Here is an 11,500-nt window from a genome sequence, read left to right as displayed (position 1 = left end):
GTGCTAACATGCCCTGTTTTGTAATCACGTCACCCACACGCCTTCTCAAATTAGATGGCATCTTCACATACCTAAAGTGCAATGTTATGGCCACAGGCTAAGTAATGTTGTAACACAGTGACAGTCTCTAAAAAATGCATGACCCAGCTGTGGCGAGGACATGTTATAGTATTTGAAGGGCAGAGAGGGATCCTCCTACCCTGAGCTCATTCTACTACACTTCAAGGTCCAACGTAATGCCAAAGACTTTATTTATCTGATTGAGTCAGGCGGACGGTATAATAAACACAAGTTCATCATGATGTTTAACCTTTCCATGCAAATCTGCAAAGCTTATTCAGCAGTCCAGAAGTGTGGTATTAAACCTTATAAACACACATAAGCATCCCTTCTTATTTCCAATAATTGTTTAGGATTAATCGTTGAAATTAGTACAATGGTATTATTCCCTTGGTATCAATGTATACACTACAGTTCATAAGCCGTTTAATTTTTCGTTGCCAAAAAGTGTTTTATGTTGAGCCTAATAACCTTTGCAGAGTTAATTTAATTACATTCACGACAGTCTAGTAAACATTAGAAAAGTCTTTAATACATCTCCATCATGGCATGTGACAGCAAAAGCCTATGTACCTTTCTATCTCTTTCACTCTCTCTCCTCCAGCAGGCTGCCTCTTTTATATACTTGTGCCCACACAAGAGTGTTAAGCCATTGTTGTCCCTATGCCAACTCCCTTGTAGATCATTACTCACATATTAAAACAAATGCACAAACAATCACACCCCAGCAGTATGCAGAGTTGCTAACCTAATGCAGCCTACCCCTAGGCGATCATAGCGGCTCGTACTTTTAAACTTGAGCAAGATGCGTGACTAGCCTGCTTGTTTTTCTCTTTTTATTTTTTGTAGATGTTTTCATTTTTACAAGGTATGTAGAAGCGTGTCTCAATTTTATGCAACGGCTTCCATCATTTGGGGGTGTTATTTCAAATCCAACCTCAAAAGAGCTGCAAAGTCACTGCAGCCAAGTCTTCACACACTCCTTATGCTTCACACGCTAACATAGTGTGTTATGTATTTGCTTTGTGTGGCCTATAGGAGATGGGTGAGTTTGAAAGTGTTGGGTTATATATATGTGGGAGTGTTATATAAATTTACAGAGGTTTCAAAAATACTATTCACTGAACACTTTATTCTGTGTTAGATGAGTTCATGACACAAGATTTAAACTAAATATTTAAACTTCTGCTAATTAGAATGTTGGTAGTTTATTCCTGGCTGCTCCAGTCTGTGTGCCAAAGCATCCTTGGGTCCTTGTTGCTCTCTGATGCATCCATCGGTGTGTGAATGTTACGTAGAAAATGCATAGAAATAAGTTGCTTGCATGAACAGGTGAATGAGACATGTTGTATAAAGAGCTTTGAGTGCTCAAGCAGAAAAGCAAAATAGAACCAGTCCATTTAATATTGGCCTTTTGTCATGTGTTGACTGTGCTGAAGCAGGAAGTTGGGCCCAAATGCAGGAGTCAGGAGGCATGGTGTGAACTCAAAAACAGCTTTATTGCTGTGTTCTCAAAATACAATTACTCAAAAAACTAGGAAACTCAGAGGAAGACATAGAAAACACAAGACAAGCACGCGAGCAGCATAAGGGCAGGTAAGATGACAACGTGACGAATAACAGAGGGAAACTGAGGACTGTTGGGTTTTTTTATGAGAGAGAAGACAAATATGCTTCAATTTTAAGTTTTCACAATTTATTATCAAAATGGTTAGAATTTCAAATTAGCTTTACATGGCGCCAAGGACCTCCTCGCTCTGTCTCAGAGACAAAAGCTGCCACGCCCAGGTAGTATACACTTATTGTGGGTCACAGAAACTGAATGTTAACATTGGTCGAAAGAGGTGAGGGTGGCCTCAGGTCTGATAGCAGCTCATGTTTCTTATGCTGCAGCTTTCTGGGCATCTCCTTGTTTGGAGACGCCTTTCTGCAGGCAACACTCACGTGACTTTTGCAGGAAGTACAAATACTTCATTACTGTACTTAAGTAGAATTTTTTTATCACTATTTCCTGTACTTCTGCTTAAGTAAAGGATGTCTGTATTTTTGCCACCTGCAGATAGAACACACCAGGAGACCAAGATGAACTACTTCAGAGAAAGAGGGAAGCAAAATTAGACAAACGAGAGACCATCAAAATACAGCAGGAAGCATAAACACAGAGACAGAGACTGAGACACATCAACTGACAAGATAAATACAAGGGAATTGACACAAGAGAAAGGGGGGGACAGTGACAGGATGAGGGTGAGTACATGAAACATTATAAACATTAGCCAACTGTAGGAACTCCACAACAAACTTACAACACTGGGTCAACTGACTATGACAGAGCCCTGGACCCTCATCTGCCCGTTCTGGTACAGGCTCTGGGTACCCACGATACTTGAGCTCAGGTTCCGCCTCAGGTGATGGGTGTCACTCTGGCTCAGGTGCAGAGGTAGGCTGGGTCCTAGCTGTACTCTGCCTAGGAACCAGTATGGGTTCAGGAACTGACTGGAATAAAAACTGACTGGCTGGATACGAACCACTCCCACCCGAAGAACTGATATGGGTGCAGGGACAGGCTGGGCCCTCCTGCCCTCACCCTGGGAGCAGGGACGGATGGAAGAGTCTTTAGGAGTGCAGGGTGTGGTGAATAAACATTTTCCAAAAGCGCCTGCTCTGAAACACAGCAAACAGTTTATGGAGGTGTTGGCTCAGGAGCATAATCAGTCTCTGCGGAGGTTAGTGTCCTTGCACAATAAACAGTCTCAGATTTAGCTGGCTGACTACCGCAACAAACAGTCTCCAAGTGGACAGTCTCATGAACACAAGAAATTTGTTCAGCATTGACCAGCTCAGAAAAGAAAATGAATCAAAACACTCAGACTCCATGACATACATGACATTCCATAGGCTCAGGAGACACCACATCATTGTTGAGTTACTCAGAAACCAACTCAATATTATTGTGCTCAGGCCCTGGAGGTGAATGCATGGGCACAGACGTTGCTGACAGAGAAACAAAACACATCTATTATTCCTAGCAGAATATTTTTCCCGATACCCTGGCTGAGCAACAGAACACACAGCAACAGAAAACTCAGACTGGTTACCAGTTGACACAAAAGCAGAATAAACACAGCTTCCCCCGCAGAAAACTTGGACCTCTCCTTTGCCCACTTAGATACAGAAATGTCTAAATCTTTACCAAAATTTGCAGATTTACAGAATGAAAAGAAGCCTGATACTTCTATGTAGCACTCTGCCACCATCCCCGACACGACACCCAAAACACACACACACACACACCAGGGAAGAGCTTTCCGGTCTCTGTCTCACTTTTTATTTATATGTTTATATGCACATAGGTCCACATATAAGTCGGAGCTGTCCACTCTGTTCGGCTCCAGTCTGCCTGACACTCTCTCAGCCTCAAACAGACCATCTCCTCCAGGCCCCAGCAGCTACTAAAATGAGGAGAGAAAAGTAATCAGTCTGACCAGCATCAGCTGTTTCTGCCCTGACACTGTCCCCTGAACCTGCTGCTCCACACCTCTCCTGCAGCTGGGCCCCAAACCACACCACGCCATACTCTGCCTCCCATGAGCTTCCAGAGGATCGGGCAGCATCAGTGAAGTGGGATTGCAGGACGTTGACCAAACAGAGAGCTTCTGAAACTCAGAAACCCCACGAACAAGTCAAGTCAAGTGAATTTATTGTCATTTCAACCATGTGCAGTGGTACAGTACACAGTGAAGCGAGACGGCGTTCATCCAAGACCATGGTGCTACATATTACAGACAATCAACACAGGACCACATAAAGTCCAAGTGTGCAAAAACAGTGCAACACTAGACAGAACAGAACGATACAGACACAAGACAGTGCAGACACAGTGCAATAGAAAAGTGCAACAATGACAGTGGGTTGTGCAAAAAGACTGAGCATTGTGCAAAAAGTAACTTGATGTATCAAGGTGTGCATGTGTATGACATTGAGCAGATAAGTGTTTGAGGTAGTGACGTGTATGAAGGTGTGAGTGTGTCAGTCCAGTCACTGAGTGTTGAGGAGTCTGACGGCCTGGGGGATGAAACTGTTTCGCTGTCTGGCAGTGAGGGCCCGAATGCTCCGGTACCTCTTCCCAGAAGGCAGCAGGGTGAAGAGTGTGTATGAGGGGTGTGTGGGGTCCACAATGCTGGTGGCTTTGCGGATGCAGCAGGTGCAATAATTGTCTGTGATGGAGGGAACAAAGGCTCCAGTGATCTTTTCACCGTTATCATTAGCTGCTGTAGGGTCTTGCGATCTGATACAGTGTAGTTACCATATCAGACAGTGATGGAGCTGCTTAGGACACTCTTGATAGTCCTCTGTAGAAGGTGGTGAGAATTGGTGATGGGCGATGGGCATAGGACTGCAGCAGAATGAGCTCTTTGGTCTCAGGTACAGAATTCTTTTTCAGCCGATGAGAGCCCCTGTTCCTTGAGCAGAAGATTCTGAACTAAGAGCTTGAATTCTGAGAACAAAGATAGAATTCTGAAATGAGCATCAGTATTCTGATAAAGCAGTCAGAAATCTAAGAGGCAAAATTCCAACAATAAAGTGAAAGTTCTGAGGTAAAAACCAGAACTTTTGAGAACAGGGAGAGAATTCAAAGATGAAAAATAAAAGGGAGACATTCTACATTCTGTGAATAAAGTTAGAATTCTGAGAACAGAAATAGAATTCTGACATAAAACTAAGCATTCTGATGAAAAAGTCAGAATTCTAAAAGGCAAAATTCAAAGAAGAAAGTGAAAATTTTGAGGTTAAACCCAGAATAGGATTATGAGAACGAGGTGGGAATTAGAGATAGAGACAGAAATCAGAATTCTGAGGTAAAACTGAAACTTCTGGGACTTGAGCTAAATTAGATATAGAATGAAATTAAATATAGAATTTTAAACTGAAACTAAGCATTCTGATAAGACAGTCAGAAAACTTAGCAAGTGAAAACTTTGAGGTAAAACCCAGAATACAATTGTGAGAACAATTAGCCTCAAAACTTTTAGTTTTTTCTCTGAATTTTGCCTCTTGGAATTCTGAGGCAAAAATCAGTATTCTAGTGAGACAGTAAGAATTCTATCTTTGTTCTCAGAATTCTTGCATTGTTCTTGGAATGTTGACACATAGAATTCTCACTTTTACCTCAAAACTCTGAATTCCATCTTAGAATTCATACTCGGTTCTTACAATTATATACTACCTCAGAATTTTCACTTTCTTATCGGAATTTTGCGTCTTAGGATTCTTACTGTCTCATCAGAACAATGATTCTTGCCTCAGAGTTCTCATATTGTTCTTGGAATGTTGAGACATATAATTGTTACTTTTACGCCACAATTCTGAATTCCATCTTAGAATTCTTATCCAGTTCGTAGAATTATGGACTTTACCTCTGTCATGATCCTGGGTCATTTGACCCAGCGTTTTGAGTTTTAATATATTTTGATGTTTATGTTTTATGTTTAAGTTCATTAGGTTATCTAAGCTCATTTCCATTATGCCTAGGTTGCTGTTACAGTTCATTGTTTTTGGACCCCCTTTGAGTTATCAACCCCTGTGTTTAAGTCTCCTTTGTCAGTTCGTCATGTTAGGTCTGCTTGTTTTAATCTGTCCTGTTTCATGTCTGCGTGTCCTATGTTGACAAGCTTGTCTTGTCATCTCTGTGTCTCATTATGTTCCCTATTTTATTGTGAAGAGTCTATTTCCATGTTCAGTGTGTCTAATTTCACTTCCCCTGTGGCGTCATTATGTTCATTCATATCAGCTGTTTCCCCATGTGTTTCCACTTCCCCTGAACACCTCTGGATCACCTGTGCATTTACTCTTTTTATTTTTATCCATTCCTCATCAGGTCACCTGTTGTTTCACACAATGTTTCTAGGTTTCATGTATTCATGCCTAGGTTTGTTCGTGCTCATGTCAGGGTTTTCCATGTTCCATTTTAGATGACCTAATTGAGGGTTTAGTTTTGCATCGGTTTGCCTTGTATTTTGTTTGTACCTTTTCATCAGCCTTATTAAACGGCACGCATTTTGTTAAATCAAGTTACATTCCATGTTCCAGTGTATCTGTGTTTGGGTCCTCTATTCACACTACACACAGTCTGCTTCTGCACACTGTGACAAACTCAGAATTTTAACTTTCTTGTCGGAATTTTGCCTCTTAGAGTTCTTACTGTCTCATTAGAACACTGATTCTCACATTATTCTTGGAATGTTGACATACAGTATTCTCACTTTTACCTCGAAACTCTGAATTCCATCTTAGAATTCTTACCTAGTTCTTAGAATTACATATAGTTTACCTCAGAAATGACACTTTCTTGCCAGAAGTTTACCTCTTAGAATTCTCACTGTCTCATCAAAATGCTTAGTTTCAGAATTCTGAAAGGCCCAAGCAGCCAAACAAATCACTGTTCTTTGCAATGTCATCTATGTGCAGCATGATGAAAAGGAAACAACAATGTGGGAGTGTCAACACATCGGGGTGAGCAAAAGCCAAAATAAGAAACAAAACGAAACTAAACTCCGATTCCCACAAACATAACTTCAACTGCTACGGGTTGTGGAATGATCTGCCCTTGCACGTTAGACAGGCCTCTTCTCTTTGTGAGTTTAAAACTCTTCTTAAAACATATTTATTCGCTGAAGCCTTCGTTTAAGGGGGTTGACTCAATTTGTTTTAATATGTTTTATTTTATTTTAGTTATTTATTTTATCTTATTTTATCTTATTTTTTTTTTCATTTTTACTTTGCTTATGCTATTTGCATATGTACAGCACTTTGTGAACTCTGGTTTTATGTCAAAGTGCTTTATAAATAAAGATGGTATGGTATGGTATGGTATGGTATGGTACGGGTGTTAGGGGGAAGCATGAGAACCTCTCTCACAGGAAATGCTCCAGGCTTCATTTATAAGGTGGGTCCTCCAGCTGGAACCAGTTGCTCCGGAGCTGTACATCCACGCACCAATCGCAGCAGGGCCCCTGCACTGTTGAATTAACATAACACAGTGCATTGTTCACACAATACAAGCACATATGGTAAATGGTCGTAACACTCCCTTCCATAAGAATTAAACAACCCTGTTATTGTTTAATTCCAAACTAATAAATTGCTGTAGACAGGGCATCGGTGATTACATTTTCGGTGCCGTTCTTATGCTTAATTTGCAGGTTAAAATCCTGCAGGAGAAGGGCACAATGCATAAGTCTCTGATTTGAATTTTGCATCTGGGAGAGAAGAGAGAAACACTAATGGATTATGGTCAGTGAATAATTGAATGGGTACAGAGCTGGATCTGATGTACACCTCGAAATACTGCAGGGCCAACATCAATTCAATTCAATTTTATTTATATAGCGCCAAATCACAACAACAGGCGCTTTATATTGTACAGTAAATCCTACAATAATAGATACAGAGAAAAACCCAACAATCATGTGACCCCCTATGAGCAAGCACTTTGGCGACAGTGGGAAGGAAAACTCCCTTTTAACAGGAAGAAACCTCGAGCAGAACCAGGCTCAGGGAGGGGCGGGGGCATCTGCTGCGACCGGTTGGGGTGAGAGAAGGAAAACAGGATAAAGACATGTTGTGGAAGAGAGACAGAGATTAATAACGAGCACGATTCAATGCAGAGAGGTCTATTAATACATAGTGAGTGAGAAAGGTGACTGGAAAGGAAAGGTATTGTCGGATTTTGGTACCTACACACACAGTGAACTCCATGCACTGGTGCTTGGAACAGCTAAACAGTGTTCAATAACAGGGGTAGGCAACTCCAGGCCTCAAGTGCCAGTGTTCTGCCGGTTTTTGATGTATCCTTGAACCTACAGAGCTGATTCAAATTGCTAAATCACCTCCTAAACATGTCTTGAAGTTCTCTAGAGGCCTGATAATAAACTAATCATTCATTCAGGTGTGTTGACCCAGGGTCTAAAACCGGCAGGATACCGGCCCTTGAGGCTGGGAGTTGCCTTCCCCTGTTCTATAAGATAGCTGACTTCCTTTTAATAAGTGGGCCAAAAATGTCTCTAGATCATTTAAGATCTCAGAATTTTTCAAGCAGCCGCTACCCAGCACAGCAGATTTGTCCAGCAGTCCATCATCGGAGGGTTCATAGGGAGAAATGACACTAGCAGTGTATACCGGGGCTGGCTCAACCAAGTGGTTTCTCGAGTGATACGATTCCAACATGTTAATGTGGCAAACCCTAGACTTTCCCCGTCGGTCTGGGGTTTGGATCACATAATTTGTCACTGAGATTCTGTTCCACTGAGTATGGGCCAGCAAACTGGGCTAGCAAGTTGGATCCTACCACAGGTAACAACACCAACACTTTGTCTCCTGGCTCAAAACTTCTAACAGTTTTTGTAATCATAACGAGCCTTCATCTTAGTCTGGGCATGCATCAAATTTTCCCTAGCTAACTGACTTGCAAGGTGGAGGCTTTCCCGAAGACTGCTAACATAGTCAAGAACAATATGTTGAGTTTCAGAAGTTCCTGGTGGTTCTATTTCAGCATCTAAATTTTGACCATGACTGGAAAGCATTTCGGGCAGAGAGATAACCTTAATAAGACCCAAGTTTTGAACAATTCTAAAATTGTTCTTGGAATCTTGACACAGAATGCTTACTTTTAACCCAAAATTCTGAATTCGATTTTAGAATTCTTTCCCAGTTCTTCGAATTATGGACTTTACCTCAGAATTTTCACTTTCCTGTCAGAATTTTGCCTCTTACAATTCTGAGGTAAAAATCAGTATTCTGATGAGACAGTAAGAATTCTCTTTGTTCTCAGAACTGTCAGATTGTTCTTGGAATGTTGACACATAGAATTGACAGAATAGATTTGTGAGAACCATGTGACAATTCTCAAATGAACATTAGACTTTGAGATAAAAGTGAGAATTTCACAGGTTGTGAGAATTCTTTGGTAAAAGCTGGAATTCTGAGAACAAATTGAGAATACATTATTCTGATGAGACAGAGTGAACTCTAAGAGGCAAGTTTCCGGCAAGAAAGTAAAAAATTTGAGGTAAAAACCAGAACTCTGAGAACATGGTGAGAGTGCTGAGATGAAAATCAGAATTCCCAAATTATAGTGTGAATTCCGTGAGTCAAAATTCTGAGAATAAAGTAATGATTATGAGGAAAAAAGTGATACGTCTTGGGTAAACCTGGAATTCTGAGAACAAAGAATTCTGAGAATAAAAGCACTATTCTGATGAGACAGATCCCCAAGAGGCAAAATTGTGACACGAAAGTGAAAATTCTGGAGTTTTGAATTGACAAAGAGCTTACTATTTGATTTTCATAAATGTAAATATGTCAGAACATCCAGCTAAAGATTTCCTTACAGCACAGAGCATGGGAATATCCCACCCATCTTTACTGATGTGACTTCTCCCTGACAATGGGACTGCAGGGAAACAGCTCTTAGTTGCCCTGTTTTTATTATTCTGCTTTGTAAGAGAAAACAAAAAACAGATGTGACTCAAAAGCAAGTCCAGCTTTTAGGTCAAATCCAGGATGCAGAATGTAGGATGGGACTCCGTGAAATATCCATCATCCCTCTGTCCTTTTCTGTCTCTTTCTTAGCATGCCTTACTTCATGTCTTCTCTCTCCCCTTTGGCACGCACATCCCTGTAGAAAGCTAGAAAATCAAATTAGAAGACTGTGTATGTTTCGTAGTATCTCAGGTGCCAGCCTGAGGTTATAGAGATTATGGGTATTGGTGGTTTCCAACTTCATGTTCATGCAAAGATTCAGGACCACATTCAGTCAAAGAGGCGTGACAGAGTTTATACAGAGTGAGTCCACGACAATAAACTTACCTTCTGACATCATGGTGCTGACCTGCCAGAGTATGGAGATTTATGTATTTAGCTTTTAGCCAAGCACAGAAGAGCTGCAGCTGTTGAAATTTTCATAAAAAGTGTCAAAAGTTGAGTGATAAAACATTCGCTTGGATATAACTCCAGTCCTTAAAAGTCTTGCATGTGTTTTGAGCTTCCACACACTGTGGAAGCATAATGATTTCTGAAAGCTTACATGTCTGCTTTTTGTCCATTACTATCTTCTTATGGGTTTTTTCTATTACTGTAGAAAGTGCAAATACACTAAATCAAACAAAAGTAGGTACAAGTCTTTCTTCAATTCTGTTCTTTCTGTTATTTTTTTAATTAAAAAACTATCTTACAAGGTTTACAATGTTGTCTGTACTAAAGAATCTAGCCATGACTCTTTCCTTGTGGACTTAGGCTGTGAATGATGCGCTTTCTGACATCAGTTTCAGTGCAGTTCTGATTGTGCTCACCTGTTTGTAATTCTGCAGTCTTTTCAAGTTCAGGATGAATGCTTTAAATAAGACAAAGGGAAACCAATTGTATAAGTAAATTGATTATAACGATTGTCTCTCAGCTGTTGAATATCTATGTGTGAAATATGTTTCAATGTGCATTTAATTGCTTGTATTTGAACTAATAAATAATTCACATACAACTGGAACTAATAGACTTATACTATACTCTTAATAGACTATACTACATTGATACTAGTATTGGACTATTTTGCTTCTTGAGTAATTTCATACACAAATCTTTGTACTACAAGGTTTCTGAGATAAAAATGTTTTAATTTTAATGTACTGTGCAACAGTACTGTGATTTTAATGTACTGTGATTGCTGCAGTTACAGCCACACAGTGGTAATATCAGTGTAGAGACTTAAACACAACACTGCATTCACATGTCTTTCTTTAAATATAGGAATTAATTTACAGGATAATAAATAACCAGTTTGGTTTAGAATTAATTCACATATTCACATGACACTGTATTCTAAAATAAGTGCGCACATTTTAGTTTACACTCTTATGTATGATTTAATCTTTGTTTTCTGAGTTACCTTAGTTGTAGCTGCTCCAATCCCTTGATTGAGGAGCCAAGAGGTGGAAAAGGGGCGGAGCAAGCCTTGATGGAAAACTGCAAATTGGCTCATTCCATAACTCAGGACCATGGGGGGGGGTTGGATTTCATTATGTTAGTTTCACTTAGGTTTTGTGTGTTTTACCCCTTGTTGTGTTTTTGTGGGCTGATCAGCCACTATTTAACTTTCCCCTTTGTCTTGTTAGGTGGGTCAGTTTGTTTGAGTTATCAGTATTGTTTGTTAACTTTGATTGGAGTTCTGTTACTTTGACCTCTTTTATGGACCCAAGATTTAGATCTTTTTGTAAAAAAAAAAAAAAATTGCTTGGTCCATCACATGTACAAAGAACTAAATTCGCACACATTTCGTTGGAAAATAGCCACAAATTACTTCTGTTTAGTATAACGGAGATATATATTGGTCTGATAAACACTGCATGCATGGCGCAGAGCCCGCTGTGGCTTCATCTGTCTGCCCTGT

At 40.2% G+C, this 11,500-nt stretch overlaps 1 long non-coding RNA gene across 2 annotated transcripts; it reads right to left on the bottom strand.

Annotated features, from left to right (window-relative positions):
- Window positions 1–7,759: 7,759 nt before the first annotated feature.
- On the bottom strand, window positions 7,760–11,091 carry LOC100700777 (uncharacterized). 2 transcript variants are annotated; one of them, XR_267443.4, is made up of 5 exons: window positions 11,000–11,091; window positions 10,410–10,450; window positions 10,145–10,192; window positions 9,928–10,007; window positions 7,760–9,746 (listed from the first exon to the last, which is right to left on the bottom strand). It is a non-coding gene; the product is annotated as an uncharacterized LOC100700777 (long non-coding RNA). The 2 variants fall into 2 exon arrangements; XR_003217803.1 differs by lacking the exon at window positions 10,145–10,192.
- Window positions 11,092–11,500: the final 409 nt, after the last annotated feature.

Source organism: Oreochromis niloticus, linkage group LG1 (assembly GCF_001858045.2).
Source record: "Oreochromis niloticus isolate F11D_XX linkage group LG1, O_niloticus_UMD_NMBU, whole genome shotgun sequence".
Lineage (NCBI taxonomy): Eukaryota > Metazoa > Chordata > Actinopteri > Cichliformes > Cichlidae > Oreochromis > Oreochromis niloticus.
The sequence above is the reverse complement of the archived record's forward strand: the minus strand, read 5'-3'. Positions and strand labels throughout refer to the sequence as shown.